Below are 20,359 nucleotides of genomic sequence, written 5' to 3' on the forward strand. Positions count from 1 at the left end.
AAAATGTGCATACAAATACTGTATGAACAAAGTAAACCATCCATCTCTCTCTGTCTGCACCTCTTGTACACACCTCACTCCCATCATCTCTCTTTTATCCATTCTTGGCCACTTCCTCCACTGCTCGAGAGTTGGGGATGACCTGCCAAGAATCACCTTTAAAAAATGTAAATCCTTTGCTGCTATCATCCCCTAACACACTCCTCCTCTCAAAAACACTCTTCAGCATCCTGAAGCCTACAGCAGCCCGACTGTACAAGAGGTGTTATCGCAGCTTGACGACACAACACAGAGCCATTAATCTCATTACTGCACGCCGTACCATGGAGAATTGAGAGGGAAAGAATGAGTTATAACAGCAAACATGTTCAATATCAAGAAAGAAGAAAAACACTTGGATGCTAAGAGGGTATTGGTGAGACTTCCTCCTTTTAAACCGTCTCTCTCTGCGATTCACAGCATGTCACCTGTCAGAAGAGACTAAGATGGATGTAGTGCTCCTGATGTAACAGACACCACGCCAGTAAATGGGATTATGACTAGACTCTCTTGTCACTGAGAACAAACACTGCAACAAGTTTCCTCCCATGGGCTTCTAACCTGATGCACCAGATGGTTTGTTGCACAGAACCATCTGAGAAGTCGTCCTTGGAAACTGTTTGGAAAAGGGCAAGCACTTTCAAAAAATACTTGGCAGATGATTGGATGAACCATCTGTCTGTCACCGTCTTACCTTGAGAGGCAGCTGGATTCACGAGATCACAAGATCTCATAGGAGGAATCCTCATAGGATGCTCCAAACCACCAGTGAAGCCTGACGTGAAGCCTGAAAAGATGGATTCTCACATCATCCATGATGTCATGATCTTGCGAATCCGGCTGCCTTGCAAGGTCTGCCTATCACTACACCAGGTCAGGTGGATTTATAATGCAAAAAATGCACATACATATATCTTAGTAAATTGGATCATTTTATATTTGGATTTAAAATCTAGTTAGACTTTGAGTATGAAGGGATTATCAAGACTTTTTGACTTAAATTTTAACAGTCATGCCAAAAAGGACGACATTCAAGATCCATGTCAAGGCTTTACATTGCAAACAAGCTCCATCTTAACATGTCATTTTATTTGTTGTTAAGTTGTAAAAGATTTGTTTTCTTAACACTACAAAGTTTAAAATCATTTTCAGAATTCACTGTTTGTTGGTGGGAACCAGTGAGGGACTATGTGCTTCCTGCAGCACAAGTTGAGAGGAATTTATAGTTTTGCATTAAGTTGCATAGCTACAGTGGAGCCTACATAACGTAGCCACTGTAGGCTGTATATTGCATCTCCTCAAAAACTAGAACTACACATCAGGGGTTTACGGCAGTGACAAAGATATCATGTGAGGACTGTAAGAGCTGTGATTGGCCAGACTGGGCTGCTTGTGTTTTCTCCTACAAGTGTCTGATGCTGGTAAAGTGAAGACAGCATGATAGGAGTAGAAATAGTGTTATGTAGTCACAGAATTTTTATGGTAGTTTCAAAAATATCAAGTTATGACAAATCTTTTGGCAGATTTATTTCTGCATGATATTCGAAAACGTCTTGATTAAAGAATGTATCACTTTGTGCTACTCGGGGATTCTTAGCTTTGAGGTGGATCTGTAACAGATATATTCCTTTAATTATTCATTTGTATTATTCATGGATTTACAAATAAACAAACAAACATAAGCTGCTGATCTGGACAAAGCAAGCAACATTTATATAAATTTACAAATAGTAAGGCATCATCAGATAGATAATCATTAATACATGTCCAATAAATGTTTAATCTAAATAAAACACTGTTTTCACTTGCTTGCATAGTTTTTTGCTATGTAGTAAGTCAGGCTTGATTTTCCGAACTCACTTTGACCATTGAACAGTTTCATAAAGCATACATCATCCCATGACAAATTCAGGAGCTTCCCAGCAGGAGCGCCTTGATCCCAGGAAAAAGTCAAACCCTGAGGACTGATATCCAATCAGTGGCCTATCTTTCCAACCTGTTGCTGTAGGATATGTAATCACATCAAAGGGCAGCCTTTGTTCACAGACGGGATTGTTAAATTATACAACAAAGTGCACACCAGTCTCCTGCCTTTGTCTTGATACTGTGACCCATTGATGTATGCAATTATGCTTTGATTTGTATGGGGAGTGGGCTGTCTTTTACATTTGAACAGATCCAGTTCTACTTTTATCAGATGTTATAGTATTTGTTTTAAAACTCTGTCTAAGAAATTGCTAGCTTCATGGGGCTATTAGGAATCTGCACTCTGAACCTAAGTGAAGACTGTATCATCTCTAAATGAAGGCCTCAATATGTTGCTGATCAACATTAAAAACAATTTTAAAACAGTTTTTCAGTTTTTTTTTACTTTAACCATGATAAACTTAAATCAATTGATGCAACAAAATTAACATACTTGTTAAACAAATAGAAAATAAAACAAAATTGCAAGCATTCCATAAGACAAATAAAACCTCATAGGTAGCGCTATTGAGAACCAAGTGGAATATGTTTAAACATATATGAGCCAAACTGATGGCTCATATGTGTGAGAAACTTGTTCTATGTTAGTTGCATAGTGATTGATCTTGTAAAAGTGAACAATCAAGCATTAAGACGATTGCCCTCCACCCTCACACACACACACACACACACACACACACACACACACACACACACACACACACACACACACACACACACACACACACACACACACACACACACACACACACACACACACACACACACACAGACTGGATATGGAGCCTAATAGTTACAAGAAAATCAAAATAATCCTCACACTTTTTATAAGTAAACATATGGCAGGCATGGCAGTCACATGCTGTTCAATAGTGCCAGTCATCTGATCATCACATCTACATGACAGCAGAGACCTCACATACAGAGGCGATATATCTCTGTGCCACACAGATGTCAGTATCACTGATGCCGGGAAGCTAAATATGGCTTGATTTATGAGACCCTACAGTCCCAACTATAATATATGGTAAAGACATCCTGTATGCATGATGAGGCATCTATAAAGGAGCTGCTGCAGCTGATTTATGGCAGCTGAATACGAGTGCAGAATCACCAACATCCAGTTTTTGTCAAGAGTTAATTTTTCAGCCTAGTTCACCACTAGAATAAAAAGATTGCCAGGAAGGGCTTATATTAATCAAGAGTGTGGATGTGAGGAATATACAGGAGATGTGAGGACCATGGCAAAGTCTCTTTCACCTACACTAATCAGGAATTTCATGTAAGAATGGATAAACACTTAACATGTCAACCGTGAATGATGCAGTGGGACGATGAATAAAAGATAGTGTCTCATGTCTCTGATCCCACTGATTCTGTGCAGGGAAGGAACCAAGGAGATGTATCTAACCAATGTATGTACTGTACATGTTGCATTATCAGATACTAAGAAAATATGAGCTTGTCTTAAATATGGTGACAAAGCATTTTTAAGCCAATCCAAATGGTTTTGAAAAGATTTTATCAACTGAAGTAGTTGGAAAATCACTCAACATCTCTAAATGTTGATTATTTTACCAGACGGTGCTGATTTGTGATGTCCAATCATCACCAAGTAAGCAATACACAGTATATTAAGCTACTATCCATCAAACCATAACCCAAGGTGAGAACTATAGAAGCCAAGTTCAGAGTTAAATTGAATAATATGCAACAATAAAAAAAAAGAGTACTATAGCAAAGGTAAGGTTTTCTCTACAATTTAGGACATAAGACAATCACCACTTACCTGCTTGTAGCTTTCAGAGTGACTCATGGTAATCAAGTGCGAAACTTCCTTCACTGTTGTTTCATTGGGGTAGGTCCATGGCACTTCAGGTAGGCTGAACAGTATATTCCAGTGATCTGGAGACACACCGGTTTGTGCCCAAGCTCAAGAGATCACTATTTGCCGTACATGTTGCAATGTAAACCACCTACAATGAAAAGTTACTCATTAGTACATTAAGTCCATTATCAGCTTGTGCCACAGAGCTGCACCCTACTGTAGTTACACTGCCATATAATTGTACAATTTAACTCAAACTTGCACTTGTTAAAACAGATAGCTAGTAAACAGGCTGCATACACACTGCAGGATCTGCTGAGGCTAGAGTAATCTTGATGTGGTACAAAAGCATCTAGCCCCATTTAAATTTAGTATTACTATTTGATTAACATGTAATCTAATGACATCCAATCCACGGGCCATTGCATTTATACCCAGTATTAATAAGAGATCTTGTTATCTTGGTTCTACCTGCATTGTGATTGGATCTCAAAATGAAAATTAGCTAGGTGGGGCTGGCTGACTTGTCATTAAACATGGCACGTCCTAGGTCAAGGGAAGTAATGCCCTGGATGAGCATCATTCATTTTTTGCAAGGGAAAACATAGCTATGTACCACTACTACTTGTAGCTTTTTCCAGGCTTGCTTAAGCATGCAGAGTTAGGTGACCTTTCAGCTTTGCTGCGTGGATTTTCTTTAGATGTAGTCACATTGTATGGACTGCATCTACCAAGTTAAAGGTAACACAAATCTAACCATGGGATAAGGCTCAATTGTAGTTTTGTTTTATGAAACCTGTCAAAAGGCTAAGCTACTAACACTTCCTCCTCAACTACTCTAACTAGCTTCCATGGCTGTTTGTGCCTTTCAATTACTATAGCCCTTGATTGGCTAGACACACCTGACCCAGCTAATCAGGTGTGGGCAAAGCACAGAACAATGGAAAAAGTGGGGGCTCTCGTAGTAGCCTCTTTCTTTGAAATGCTTAATGAAAATTAGGGATTCCTCAATCACATTTTTTGGTTCTCAATCACAATTTAAGTCCTTTTGCACTTATGAAGTCTGATCCAAAAATTATTTTTGTTCATTTTCCCTACATAATAGAGCTGGATAGCACATACACAGGTTACATTAAGCCTTATTACAATTGCAGTTTAATTTTAATGTTCAAATTTAAATGTTTGACAGCAGACTGTCTCTGCTTTAAGAAAATATAACTTTGCAACACAGGTTTCCTTTGATAGTTTCCCATCATAATTTCTACAGTAATGTCCTATAGTGTGTGGTATGTGAAATGTTAATCTGCTGTGGCAGGAAGCATTGGGTCAAAGCCACTCCAACACTGTGAAGTGAAGGTGTCATTTTCAACCAAGAGCAGTACTTTAGTGTTATGGTTAACAGGTAAAATGACTATAATTCCTAAAGTCAACATCAAACATGTCTACTTATGAAGATAGAAAGACAACAGCCAATGAAAGACTGGCTTACAGTGAGATGAGTTTGTTGTTTTGATGTTGTCAGTTGGAGAAAAGAAGTCATCAGTATGATCTAAACTGTTAGTTGATTGATTAATGCCCCGGCTATGCCTAAGTATTAGGGATGTGCAGAGAATTTTAGAAAATTAAAGTGTTACAAAAAGTGTTCATGAATAAACTACCTCATGAAAGAGGTACACACCAGGTCTCGAACTGGAGTCTCCCAGATCATAGATGACCGTGTGATTACTGAGCTAAAACTTAACTCATCGCCTCATTGCAGATGGACCTCTATCTATTTATAAACCCGTAACACAGAGACAGCACATCGTGTAACATGTAGGGAAGAACTTCAAAGGAGATTATTGCTTTGCACTTTTCATTTATTGCCTATCTTCTACAACCTCACTTTGTGGAAAGGGGAACAACAGGTTATGGAGAGTCCCTTGGGAGCACTCTGCGTATGTCAGTAGCTCAGCTTTATCTCTGGGGAACAACCCCAACTACAGGAGTGATGTCCAAATTAGGAAATGTGTATCATGTAGCAGGTGGATGTGACTCCCCTCGTTGAGACCTGCTGATAGACGTAACAGCAGAGCAGAGAGAGAGACTGAGATTGCAATGTAACTGACCTGTGCACTGGTATTTGACGTGTTTTTTTTTTCTTCCCGAAAACAAATCATTTTTAAAATATTTGTATGAAACAGATATTTGTAAAAAAGCCCACTATTTGTGCTTTGCCAAATAATGTATTTGTATTCGGGCACACCCCTACTAACTATGTGCAGATTTGCAATTGAAATGCAAGAAGTCAGTTAAAACTATGCTATGCGAGTCAAGATTTTTTGGAATTGTCCACTCACTTACACATCTGGTCCAATTTGTAAATTGTCAGGCACCCACAGTGAAACTTCATTGGTGGTAGCCGTAATTGCCTGACTCATGTTTGAACACTGGGGGGTAATTTCATCAGCCGAGTGGGATACAGAGAGGCTAAGAATTGCTGGGGAGTTAGTTTTATCCAAATAGATGTATGTACAATATCTGTGCAGTCAGACTCCCTGCTTCAGCTGCAGGGAACCGTTAATTTATCCTTTGACCCAACAGTCTGCGGCCTCATTGCTTAACAACACGTCAGCACATTTGTTATTCCTTCTGCATACTTCTCTCTTGTTCACAGATTTTTTGCTATTGTTCTGAAGACACATCTTGCCCATTCTGCACCATTATATCTGCTTCCCTATCCTCCATTTTACTCAGCCTATCTACTTCTATTTATCTTTCCCTCACTGTAACTTCCTCTCTGGTAGTGGAGGTGAGTTTTGGCAGGGCTCCAGAGTAATATCGATGAGGACAAGTAAACTATGGGCCCTCAGCCCGACAGAGCAACTAGAGCAAGTGTCATCACAAGCCAGGGGGCAAAGAGTTTAGTGTGCAGCACACTAATGGTTTTATAAGATAGTCAAAACTAAAGTACAGTGAACAATTAGTGTAAATGTGTATTTGCTACATTTACTGTTGTTGATGCATCATGTAAACTTGCTTGACTGTTGGTCCATACCCCTCACAAACTTATGAAGAATCTGTTTTCTTTTGTTTATGATTATGTTTATGTGGGCTTATTGTACTGCTGTCTTGCCTGATACAATTGGCAGTTTGATATCATGTATAACACACATTTGAAACACACATTTCAGATGCTTAGCATAACATTTAAAGACCGCTGATAAACTATGTTTTTCTTCTGATGTATTTTTGGAGCTGATGTCTATGTATAAAGCTTCATTCATTTCCCACAGCTTATCCTGATCAGGCACTCTAGGGAAGACGTTCCCAGGCCAGATGGGATATATATAATCCCCTCAACATGTTCAGGTCTGCCCCTGCATGGGTCTCCTCCCAGTAGAACATTTCTGGAAAACCTTCAAAAGGAGACCTCAAAGAGGCATCCTGATCAGCCAAATCACCTCAACTGGCTTCTTTTGGTACAAAGCAGCAACTGTTCTATTTAGAGTTCCTTGTGGATGTCTGAGCTCCTCACTGTGTAGCTGCAGGTGAGCCCTGCTACCATGTGGGGGGAGATCATAAAGCTCCATTAATCAATCTTTTTCATAGTAGCATTGCATCAAATGACAAAGTTTAATGTGAAATGGGTTGATTGTTAGGACAAATCTACAAGTTATCACCCAATTCTGCAGAGAGTATATGTGTATGTTGTAAATCCAAAACAATAAGCTAGAGTAGGCTGAATAACTATAGTTGACTCAGCCCTGTTAAACCCACTGTATGCTACTTGGCCAGCACCAAACAGCAGACAGACAATGTTAGTGACTAGCTGGTAATGAAATTTGAAGTTTTTCTGCAGAAAATGGTTGAGACCAAATTGGAGCTAAAGAGAGAATACTGTACTTAAATTTGTCAAACAACCAGAAACACGGCTGTAAATCAAGGGTGATGTTGTTGTTGGTGTCTAATGACATCTATTGGTGTCTCATGTATAAGTAGGCTGTGTTTGCCAACATGTTTTCTCTAGCAACTTTATATGGCAAGAATAGGCTATACATCAGCTGTCTTTCTGTCAAATTGGTTTAGAGTTGCCCTCTAGTAGCCAGAAAATCCATTAAAGGTGCCTTGTGCCCTTGTATTTTCTTGCAAACAAATGTTATGTTTACATTGAGTGTTCCTTCAAAATACATTGTGTGAACAAGTGTTGAGTGCGTTTTCGTCATCATATAACATTTGAAAAATTGATTTTAAAGTTTTTTAAATCTTGCATTGTTTACATCCATGTTTAATAGCTTACAGTCTATTTCTTCCCTGCTTTTGTTGGGACATTGCCATTTTTACTGGTACATTAAAGCCACCTATAGATCTGTGAAGTATTGTGAAACCACAGGAAAGATTGTGTGGCTTCACCCATGTGCACTCCAAAGGGTACCTTTAATACAACTCTACTAACGGTAGATCTATGCACATTTAAATGTATATATTTAAGACTGTATATAAGTGTGTAAAAATTTAGTTACAAATTTAAATTATGTTCTAATCTTCTCTCAAGTGAATCTCCATTAACATTCCACTGTAACCATGATTATTGTTCTCTGGTAAAAAAATAAATCAAATAATGTTAAGACAATTAGTGTAGCTATTTAATGAATGTACACCATGGCCTTATAATACACAACACAATAATCAAATGTTGCAAAGGTGCTACTACAATCAGCAGGTTAAATCCTGTTCTGAACTATAAATTAGTTTGCATGTCTACAGCATCTTTGGCGAGACTGCAGGAACACTTTGACAGACAAGCATAAATCTGGCTTTACTCATGCCACAGGGAGAGAAAAGACGGGGAGGGAGACTTTCACATTCCAAAAGTTGTATTTTTATTCTGAATGTTTTCACAGGCAAGAACAGCAGGGACAAAACAGGTCATCTAGAGCCAAGGGCTTAGCCAGCAAAGGGTAGAACACCTAAACCTTGGCAGAGAGGTTTCTGCCTGGGGAGCAATCACTTCTACAACTCACAGGCAGCCAGCACATACAAGCCAATGTCTGATGTAATGTGATTTTACAGGGTGTTGATGAAAAAGGTTTGCTTATGATGCCAACCTTTCTCATCACCAAGAAATAATTCATTAATAAGCTTCTAATAATCAAAATACAATTATACAAAAGTAGATCTGAAGCTCCAGCTGTTGTCCGCCTTCATCAGAAAGAAGAGCTCCAACAGAGCTGAGCTTCCAGCCTTCACTAAATGAGACATCCTACCTGTGTCAGTTGGACACTAAGTGGAGTGGCTTAACCAAAAGCTCTACATTTCTCACAAAGAAGGTAGTCCAAAAAAGCTGGCTAGTTTCTGTGTTCACTTTTGTTCAGACTCAGAAACAAACTTTTGTAGCGATTCATGTAAAAATCATGTTTATTTGGAAAGCTTTAAGAGTCTCAGCAGCTTGCCCAATGATTGTCTTTTATTGTCTTTTTGCGTGAAAATGTCTTTCTGAATCGCTGGAATCTGTAAAATTGGCCTGAGAAATGAAGTTAGCATGACAAACAGAGCCACAATGGCCACATTTATGGAAAATACATCAGGTTGAAATAAACTTGAATTTTCCTTTAAGCAGTACAGGTGGTGACTGATTTATACATGTTTTCCCCTCGGGGCTTACTGTAGCTGTATGTGCTCGCTGCTGAGACCGTATAGCACTGCAATCCTTAACACTCAGAACTTATTGTGAATGTTAATGTTAATAATTAGTTTGCATATATACATACATATGCATTCATTCAATTGCCTAAAATCATCTCCAGCCAATCTGTTTATTCTGCTATAGTCATGATAAAATGTATTTGTTCAATCACGGGATAATGGTAAACCGCCGACAGACATCTCTTCTGCTTCAAGTGCCTCTGACAGGGCTACGCAGAGAGCGGAATTATGCAGCCACTGCCCTGGGTGCAATACCAAGGACTTTCTACGACTCAACACCAGCAAGGGTGGGACTATTTTTGGCTGTGTGACATCTTGCTCCATTACGACAATAGCGACCCGGAGCTCGAGGTAGATCTCCGCATTGATGACGAATCCCCCACTTCATCCAGTGCCCCACCACTGCTGCCACCGGACACCTCATCTGAGACTGTCCCAGCGGCTTTGCCAATGGACCATGACATCAACCTCTCGTCTGTGTCTGCAACATCACTGACCTTCAGAAATCCACGTCCAACTTCAGTTCACCATGATTTCCCAAATGTTATGGCCATGGCAACAGAGCATGTAGGGTTCTCACTGCTCCCACCTCCCACGGCTTTTATGGCCCAGCTCATCTGGCTCAACCTGCCTTTGTTTCACCTCCTCTCCTAGACATTTGGCAGTGTGTCGTGAAGTGTCCTGGAAGGAGCCAGTGAAACAAAGTCACCACTTGCAGGACTGATTTCCTTCCTGATAGTGCAGGGCCACATGGAGACAAGCTGTCCTGGTGTGCCCCCCCTGGAAGTGGCACTCACAGCCCTCCTGATTCCTCATTCAGCTGGCTGGGCAGCAAGCAGGAAGCTGCAGCGCCCGCTAGTGCAGGATAGGGACATGTTGGAATATTTTGAGAAATTTTCCGGCCAATTTTCTGAGCCGCATCAGGCAGATGAATAACCTGATTCTGGGTGTTGCTACTGCCAGGGGGCGTGTGATGTTGCTTGCCACAGTGGCCTCATGTCACGTGTGGCTGGGATTCACCACCCTACAGAGGGGCTCTTTTTCTTCTGTGACTCAGCGCTTCAAGAGGCTGGAAGAGGAGAAGGCACAGCTGACCCTCCATCAGCTGTTTGCACCTTTTTCTAGCCAGAGGCGAGACCAGGCAAGGAGGAGAGCACGCAGGCAGGGCAGAGCGGCAGAGAGTTCCCCCCCACCACTGTTCATGTTCATGTTCACTGTGTGTTGAAAATGTGTTAACAAAATTTTATAAAAACAAATTATATTTTCGACCAAAGAGCAAAATCCTCCACTCTCCCCTCTTCCACTTCTCCAACCCTCCATGACGCTGTGATGACAGCGGCCCAGCCTGCTTCATCCAGCTGTTCACAGAGGCTGCGTAATGCAGAAAGCACTCACTCAGCTGGTGCCCCCTGCTTTGCATCCCTCAGTTAGGGAAGCAGACAGCGGACAGCCTCTTTCAGTTGAAGGCTGTCCTTGCTGAAAAAAGCTCAGCACTGAGCCAATTCACTTTGTTAGGTGCAATGTTGTGAGAAAGAAACAGATCCCACTGGACAGCGACACACAGAAGCAGATCTGTCTCTCGCTGTGCTCTCTGGTGCCGTTACCAGCCAGCACATCTCATCTCCCTGGCTAACAGTGATGCGGCAACAGCCGTTATATCCTCACTGATGAATAATGCTTTGTGCCCATACATTGACTGGTTAGAGGATTCTTCATGTCTGCTTACTGTCAGCATTGTCCACTGCTGTTTTCGCAGCTACCCTTCATGGGACCGGCATACACAGTACATATCTTGGGCATTACTTCCTCCTTAGAGAGTAATGTCCCAGGCCTGTACAAAAAGAGCAGAGGAGACTTCACATCTGCTCTGCTCCCCTCCAGTTATTTCCATGGGAAATACAGAGGGGAATGGACACACTGACACGTCAAACGTTGTACTGAGGCAGTCAACAGTGATGCGTTCACGGAACACTCCATCCCTTTTGATATCAGCCCCCTATGGGCCAATCTTACGTTTATGGAAGGTTTGGCAGCGGAGAGGGCCGAATCAGTGTATCACGATTTTCTGGCTGCTGCCCCCCTGCTGACTGCCCGCCCTCTGACACAGTTTTACAAGGAGTGGCATCACAGTTATCGCAAGTTGGATGTGGACAAAACACTGAGACTGGGTTATTCACTCCAGTTCTGCTGTGTTCCTCCTCCATTCTTTGGCATCAAGGAAATAAATCTATCCTCCCAAGAGGAGATAGATTCTCTGTCCGAGGAGATCAAGGACCTGTTACTAAAACAGGCATCTAAATCGTTTCCACTCATGACGCACAGAGGGGGTTTTACTCCGCGTACTTCCTGGTTCCCTAGAAGTCGGGAGGTTTCAGGACCATTTTAGATCTCCTGTATCCTGAACCAGTGTATTGCCCGAAAGACGCTCCACATGCTAACCATCAGGAGATTGCTGGAACTGGTTCATGCAGGTGATTGGTTCACACCAATGACCTGAAAGCATCAAATTTTCATGTCAAGGTGGCACTGAAACACAGAAAGTTCCTGTGTTTTGCCTTTTATTGGATAACCTACGAGTACAACAGGCTACTGTTTGGCTACTCTATGGTTCCCCACACATTCAGCGAGTGGATGTGGCACTGCAGGGCCACATCCATGACCGAGGCTCCTGCACATGCACTGCTTGAACTTCCTGATTCTGGTTCAAGTGAGAAATGTGTTGGTAAGAACAGACAATGGCACCACAGTTGCCTACATCAACAGGCAGGGCAGAGTCCAATCTGCAGCTCTGTTGAAGACGGTGGACAACCCGTTGTTGTAGACCTCAGAACACCTCTCTCTGAGAGCCCTTCACATTCTGGGTCTGGAAAACAGGGGTGCCGACCTCATGTTGAGAGGTGGCCCTCTGACAGACAAGCGGGTGCTGCACCCCGAGGTGGTGCACTAGATTTGGTACTGGTTTGGGAGAGCGGAATTGAACCTGTTCGCCAGTCGAAACAACACCCACTGCCTGCCCTGGTTCTCCCTGACGCTGCAAGATCCACCCAACACGTCTGCACATCCACCATGGCCAAAGAGGCTGCTTTCTGCCTTCTCTCCTCTTCATCTCATTCCTCCTCTGCTGGAGAGTGAGACAAGAGTGGTTGTCCGTCCTCCTGATAGCCCCGGACCACTGTTCAGCACTGTGGTACGCAGAGATGACCCAAATGTGGGTGGCCCAGCCCTGGTCCATTACCCCCTGTAAGAAATGTTTCACAAGGGGGTGGGCAAAGACAGGTCTGTTGCCAAAGCCCTCATGACAGGAGGAAATTGCTGCTGCATACACTTTAATAGTGGCATGAGATAGCCCCTTTTCCACCAGATTCTGTAAAAAGGAGAGAACCTCTCCCACTGCACATGACAGGGGGTCTTATCTCCTTTCCCCGCACCAGCATTAGAATCCCAACCACTTTGCTTTGTAGCCAGCAGTGGTGGATCCTACTCTAGCTGCCAGGAAAGTCAAAGGGAGCCAAGCCTGGAGAGGTTGGCCCAACATGGGCAGCACACCTATCAAGCCCCCCTCCTGGGACAGAGCCCCCAAAACTTGGGTTAGGAGACAACGCCCGGTGATGCGTGTTTCCACCCGCCAGTGGGAACTACTGTTGGTGCTTGACGCCCTAGTGAGTGATTCCTATGAGCCCCTGGAGCACTCCTATCTGAAGGTATTGTCATTCAAAACAGCTTTGCTGCTTTTGCTGACCTAAGCTAAGAGATTGAGTGAGCTGTGTGCCCTGTCAGTTCACCCCAGCTGCTTGGTGCTTCGTGGTCCCACAGCAGTGCTACTCTCAGACCGAACCCTTCCTTTGTTCCCAAGAACATAAGGACCTCGTTTAGGTCGAGAACTATTCAGCTAGAGGTATTTTGTCCTCCACCCCATGGGGAGGAGGACAGGGAGGCAAAATTGCATCTATTGTGCCCAGTACATGCTTTGGCACGTTATGTTGAATGAATGCACAGCCCCCTTGCGGTGCACTGAACAGTTGTTTGTGTGCTATGGAGAGGAAGTGGCCAGCATAGCCCTCTCCAAGAAGCACCCAGCTAGTTGGCTTTGTGAGTGCATCTCCCAAGCCCATAGGCAGTTGGGTAAGGAGTCTTGAGGACATATGCATGGCAGCATCTTGGTCCATGCCTTGTCAATTCATAAGGTTCTATCTTTTGGACATGAAGGGGTCCTTTTCAAGGTCTGTGCTCACAGGAGCAACTCAGGACTTGTGAAAAGGGTGGTGTGAGTGTCAGCTGTGGCACACCTGACCCCCCCAGGCAATATACCTCTTCATTCTCTTGTGATCCAAAATAACTCAGGGAATGAGGTGTGCAGGGTGTCTGTTGTATGATTTGTGACCCCTGCAAGGTTAGGCCATGGTTACACCCAGTTTCATGTTCAGGTTAACTGGGCTGGGTTGGGCCTTACTGCTCCACTAAAGCAGCTTGAATTATAAAGTAGTAGCTCAGCTAGTCAAGCTCAGTGAGGCAGTCTAATGACATGTCACAGCAGGACGAACATTCATCAGGCTCCACCCTCTACTAGACACTAAGGGTGTGCCCAAATACAAATATGTTATTTGGCAAAGCACAAATAGTGGGTTTTTTATGAATATTTATTTTGTGCAAATATTTTAAAAATTTTTTGTTTTCGGGAATTAAAAAAAACAAAAAAACAGATACCAGATACCACTGTGCAGGTCGGTTACATCACTGTCTCAGTCTCTCTCCTCTGCTCTGCGGTTACATCTATCGGCAGGTCCCAACGAGGGGAGTCACTTCCACCTGCTACATGACACACTTTTCCTAATTTGGATATCACTCCTGGAGTTGGGGGTGTTCCCCAGAGATAAAGCTGGGCTACCAACGCATGCAAAGTGCTCCCAGGGGACTCTCCATAACCCCATAACCTGTTGTTCCCCTTCTCCTTTCCACAAGGTTAGGTTGTTAAAAATAAGCAATAAATGAAAAGTGCAAAGCAATAATCACCTTTGAAATTCTTCCCTACATGTTACACGGTATGCTGTCTCTGTGTTATGGGTGTTTACATAGGTAGAGGTCTGTGTGCAATGAGGCAATGAGTAAAGTTTTAGCTCAGTGGTCAGCGCAGTCGTCTATGATCTGGGAGACTGTAGTTCGAGACCTGGTGTGGGGACCTCCTTCACAAAGTAGTTTATTCATAAACACTTACTGTAACACTTTAATTTTCTAAAATTAAAAGCGTAATAAAAACAAAAACAGGATTTTCATGTCTCTTTCCACTTTTATTTGAATGCAAATACAAATATAAAATAATTTTGCTGCCTCAGCAAATATAGATACAAATACAAATACTGGGCTCTCTGCACATCCCTAATATCTAAACAGTAAACTATACAGCTGGATACACTCTGTATCATACAGCATATACTGTGAACAATATGATTTCATTACACTGCTTGAAGTGTTCGTCAATGGTGCATGGACACCATGGGTACAGTAGGCCTTAGTGAAATAGAACGAAGGTTAAGATATTGTAACCTTAGTTCTATAAGCACAGACAGAGCCCTCTACTTAGGGACTCGGCCACTCCTACGCCGTCCACTGATGTGGGGGCGGGATGAAAGCAGCAGCGAGACACTTCCTTTTATACTGTGTGAGGCGCACATAATCAGTAAGTGCTTCCTGATTGGCAAGCTACGTATATGCAGATTTCAGTGGACGATTGGGTGTATGTGATGTGGAGGAGAGTATTACCCATAGAGTCCAGTAGAGGGCTCTGCCTGTTCTTATAGAACTAGGGTTACAATATCGTAACCTTCATTATTTAATCTTTCAAAAATTAAACATTGTCTCACTTTAATATTTTGATAGGATACGCATAAAATGCCTTTCTTCCACTCAGTTCCATTACCTCCTGTCAGGATGCCATGTTTCCTTGCAGACTTGAAAATCCGAAAAACTTCAATAACGCTGGATATATTTGAGTGTTTGGACTCAGCAACATGAAACTCTAACTTCCTGCTACTAAATAAGTCAGTGTGGCGTGTACAGTTTTCTGATGTCACTTCAGATGATGTCTGGATAGCAAGTTTCTCCAAATAACATGAAATCTCTTATTTGGGTCAGATATCCAGATTGCATTTCAGCCCTACACAACGTCTTAACAGAGTACAGCTTAGTAGTGATACATATCAAAAGATATGACCCTGAGTTAACATATTTGTAGAAAAGTTTATAGGCATCAAAATGCAAGATTTGTTCTGTTTTTACTTTATTCTCATACTGTATGTAGCAAAACAATACATCAAGGCGGTCTCTCCTGGGACAACCTACCCTTCCTACTTTATAACCATGATCCAATTTATCACATAAGGATAGGAAAATACACAGTAAAAACTATCATGTATGCCTTTGATGTTGAACTGATGGCTGTGGGTGTATAATATGAGAATCCAGAAGCTCCAGTACATTCAGAACAGTGCTGCCAATTCTGTTTTCATTGCACTGGCTCCCTGTCTCCTTCAGGATTAACTACAAAGTCCTGCTACTCACATACAAATCCATCAACGGACAAGCGCCTCCCTACCTACAGGAAATGATCATACCACAAACCTCCACCCGCACCCTCAGATCTGCCAGCAGCTTGCCCCTCTGGGCCCCCTGACTAAGCTCCACACCATGGGGGATCACGCCTTCTGCTCTGCTGCACCACGCTTGTGGAACAGCCTTCCTAACCATCTGAAGGCAGCACAGACCCTAGTCCCTTTTTAAAAAAAGGCCTAGAAACCTTTCTATTCCGGAAGGCTTTTTCATCTTGACTCTTGTTATTTTCTTTATATGGGTGTTTTCGTTTTTAATGCTGTAGCACTCTGAGATTCACTGCAATACAGCAGTGCAAATTAAATGCATTATTATTATTATTTATAAGTCATGCCCGAACATAAAAAGAACAGACCTACAGTTCTTTTGATAATGTATTTAACACCTGGGGACCGTCTTTGTGGACAAAGTGGCAGCGCCCAGGGTGATTTCATGGTGGGCTCATTTTAGCAAGTTACCAGCACAATACAATAAAGCTCATTTTGTATGTACAGTAAAAGCTCAAACACCCTTTCTGTAGACTAACAAAAGCAGCTCTTTTCTGCTTCATATTTTACCCCCTGTGGACATTAAATATATTCATATCTGTTTTTTTTTGTTTGTTTGTTTTTTTTTTCAGACTCCTTGGACAAAGTGTTGTTCACACTGTCAAATTTGGACAATAGGAACACATTTTGCTGGGTACTTTTAAATCAAGCGGTATTCCCATTGAAAAGTTCCTCCATATAAAGTAAGGGAATAAATGAATGAAAGCAACATGTAACAGGTATTAACAGGCAGTAAAATATTCAGCACTGCCCATCACACCTCCATTACCCTGGTTGCATTTACATTCACTCACCTTTTTATTATATTTCTATCTAGTTCTTTCGTTAGACTCCTTGGGGAGAGAGTTGTTCACACTGTCAAATTTGGACAGTAGGCACACATTATACTGGGTGGTTTTAAATCAAGCAGTATTCCCATTTAAGTGTCCCTCCCTATAAAGTAGGGGGATAAATGAATAAAAGCAACATGTAACAGGTACTAACAGGCAGTAAAATGTTCAGCACTGCCCATCACACCCCCATTATCCTGGTTGCATTTACAGTCACCCGCCTTTTTATGGCTCTCACACCCTGGAAGTGGTAATTCCGGCTTGTAAAGCAAGCAGAGAGAGAGGGGGACATACTGAGTTTAAGAGACACACAATAAAGACTTAGAGACAAAAAGAGAGTGAGTCATACTCTCCTTCTTCGGTCCCATTCTATTTTCTTTCTGCGTAGATTGTGCTGTATTTAATGTGATAATGGAATAAATTGAGAATCATTAATTACACTACCTCTGCCATGGAGGTCATGTGATTGCCCATGCATTCGCTTGACTCTGACCAACGTTAATACTAATGACCAGAGTGGTTTGAAATTTGTTTCACCCATTCACATACCATTTTACTGTACATTCACCTTCGAGCCATTTTTCAAATGAAAGTATGACATAACCTGTTGCTCATAACAACATTAAATTTGTTGTGCATTTTCATTTTCTCTCAAGAGGTTGATGGCACCCTCCTTTCAAGAGAAAAAATACATATGAATGACTAGAACCACTCAGTCTATTTCCAGTGTTGTATGTTATTGAACAATAAATGGAGAATTTCTACATGTGGACGTGCATACAGTGCTGCTTGAAAGTTTGTGAACCCTTTAAAATCTGCGCTATTTCTGCATAAATATGACCTAAAACGTGATCAGATTTCCATTTAAGTCGTAAAACTAGACAAAGAGACATAAGTTAAACAAATGACACAAAAACCTTACACTTGTTCATTTATTTATTGAGAAAAATGATCCAATGTTACATATTTGTGTGTGGCAAAACTATGCGAACCCCTAGGATTTTCAATTAATTTGAAGGGGAAACTAGAGTTGGATGTTTCAATCAATGGGATGACAATCAAGTGTGAGTCTGGGAGGCCCTGCCTTATTTAAAGAAGAGAAATCTGGGTCTTCACTATCAAAGTCTGAGCTTCACAACACAGGTTTGTGGAAGTGTGTCATGGCTCAAACGAAGGAGATTTCTGCGGACCTTAGAGGAAGAGTTGTTGATACTCGCCAAGCTGGAAAGGGTTACAAAACCATTTCTAAAGAGTTTGGACTCCACCAGTCGACTGTGAGGCAGATCATGTACAAATTGAAGACATCCAACACCATTGTTACCCTCTCCAGGATTGGTTGAACAACAAAAATCGTGTAATAGTCTGGGAGGCCACAACGTACCCCAAGGTAATGTCTAGGAAACTAAAGGTCTCTCTTGCAGTGGCTACAGTCGATGTTAATGAGTCCACCATCAGGAGAACAATGAACATCAATGGTGTGCATGACAGAGTTGCAAGGAAAAAAGCCACGTCTCTCCAAAAAGGACATTGCTGCCATCTATGGTTGCTCAAGACCACCTGGATAAGCCAGAAGGTGATTGGAAAAATATTCTGTGAAAGGATGAGACCAAAATCAAACTTTTTGGCTTGAATGAGAAACGTTATGTTTGGTGATGAGCAAACACTGCATTCCAGCATAAGAACTTTATCCCATCTGTGAAACATTGTGGTGGTTGTATCATGGTTTGGGCTGCTTTGCTGCCTCTGAACCAGGACGGCTTGCAATCATTGAGGAGCTATGAGTTCTGAGTTCTACCAGCAAATTCTACAGGAAAACGTCAAGGTATCTGTCTGCGAACTGAAGCTCAACAGAAAGTGGGTCATGCAGTAAGACAACGACACTAAACGCACAAGTCGTTCTACCAAAGAGTGCTTATAGCAAAAGAAAGATAATGTTTTGGAATGGCCGAGTCAAGACTGGGCTAAAATTCCTCCAAGCCGATGTTCACGGCTGATAAACAGTTACTGGAAACGTTTGGTTGAAGTTATTGCTGCAAAAAGGGGTCACACCAGTATCTGAAAGCAAGGGTTCACATACTTTTGCGTCCCACAAATATGTAAGATTGGATAATTTTCCTTAATAAATAAATGAAAAAGATGAAAAAAATGATTTCTTTTTGTCTCATTTATTTATTTGGGTTCACTTTATCTAGTTTTAGGACTTGTGTAAATATCTGATCACGTTTTAGGTCATATTTATGCAGAAATAGAGCAATTTCTAAAGGTTTCACAAACTTTCAAGCAGCACTGTATGCACAAACACACACACACTTAAGGACACACAAACATGTTTTTGTCACTTATTGCATTGACTTACATTCATTCCCTGGAGACTACCGTAAGCACAGACACATACATGCCTAATTCCAACCATTATCCTAAGTTTGAACAAAAACCAAGTCTTAACCTTAAAACGTATGTGTATTTACTTATTAGGGTAGTTTGTCACTAACTGTACGAAGATAATTCTGTCTCCACAAAGTGAAATGTCATAACATTTGATAGTGATAGTGTCTCCTGGAGAAGAAAGTCAGAAATTCAAGGTCCTGACTGAGCTTCTTTGTCTTTCCTGCTTTTAAAGGAGACTGTCCTCCCAAGAAAAATGACACAATAGGTCATAATGTCAGTCACCCAAAAATGACATATAGTTACATTTGAGTGACAGATGCCATCTAGCGGCCATAGTAATTATGACTTGGAGCAGTGGTGTAGTTTGGAAGATGTATATACAGTATATGTCAACAATTTTCCTCATTCAGAGGAGGAGGGGTGGATGGAGGCATTAACCCAACAATGGACTTTGCCACAGGAGACGGCTGTTCATTTCCTGTTTCCAACTGCTTGTCATCCCCTAATCTTAATCCCATGGTTATTACTGTAGCCATGACAATAAGGGTCAACTAGATTTAAGGAAGCAATAACTTTAACCAAACCACAATCCCTAAACCTAATCAATTGTTTTTTGTGCCTAAACCTAACCAGACCTTAACCACAGCATTGACACATCATAAAACATCATTATTTTTTAACAGTGATTTGTAACAGTTTTGGAAAGCAAAGATGATATTGTCCTGTAGATTACTGCCGATATGGGGCAACGGATTATAAAATGCTCCTATGTGTCATTCTGGAGTCACATGATGAAACAACGTATTTGGTTGGACTGCAGAACTTGTTGCTTTAAAGGAATACTGTGACATTTTGGTAAATATGCTCATTGTTCTCTGACAGAAAATTACATGAGAACATCAATACCATCGATTCACATATCTTCAACCAGCAGGCAGTTAGCTTAGCTTAGC

The 20,359-nt window shown here is 41.7% G+C and overlaps 1 long non-coding RNA gene across 1 annotated transcript in view; it reads right to left on the reverse strand.

The window, feature by feature from the left end:
• Positions 1–20,359, reverse strand: part of LOC122988931 — a 160,822-nt gene that overhangs the window by 18,209 nt on the left and 122,254 nt on the right. Inside the window, exon 3 of the long non-coding RNA XR_006404913.1 lies at positions 3,815–4,001. This is a non-coding gene — a long non-coding RNA (uncharacterized LOC122988931). The remainder of the gene's footprint in view (positions 1–3,814; positions 4,002–20,359) is intronic.

This window comes from Thunnus albacares, chromosome 9 (assembly GCF_914725855.1).
Source record: "Thunnus albacares chromosome 9, fThuAlb1.1, whole genome shotgun sequence".
NCBI lineage: Eukaryota > Metazoa > Chordata > Actinopteri > Scombriformes > Scombridae > Thunnus > Thunnus albacares.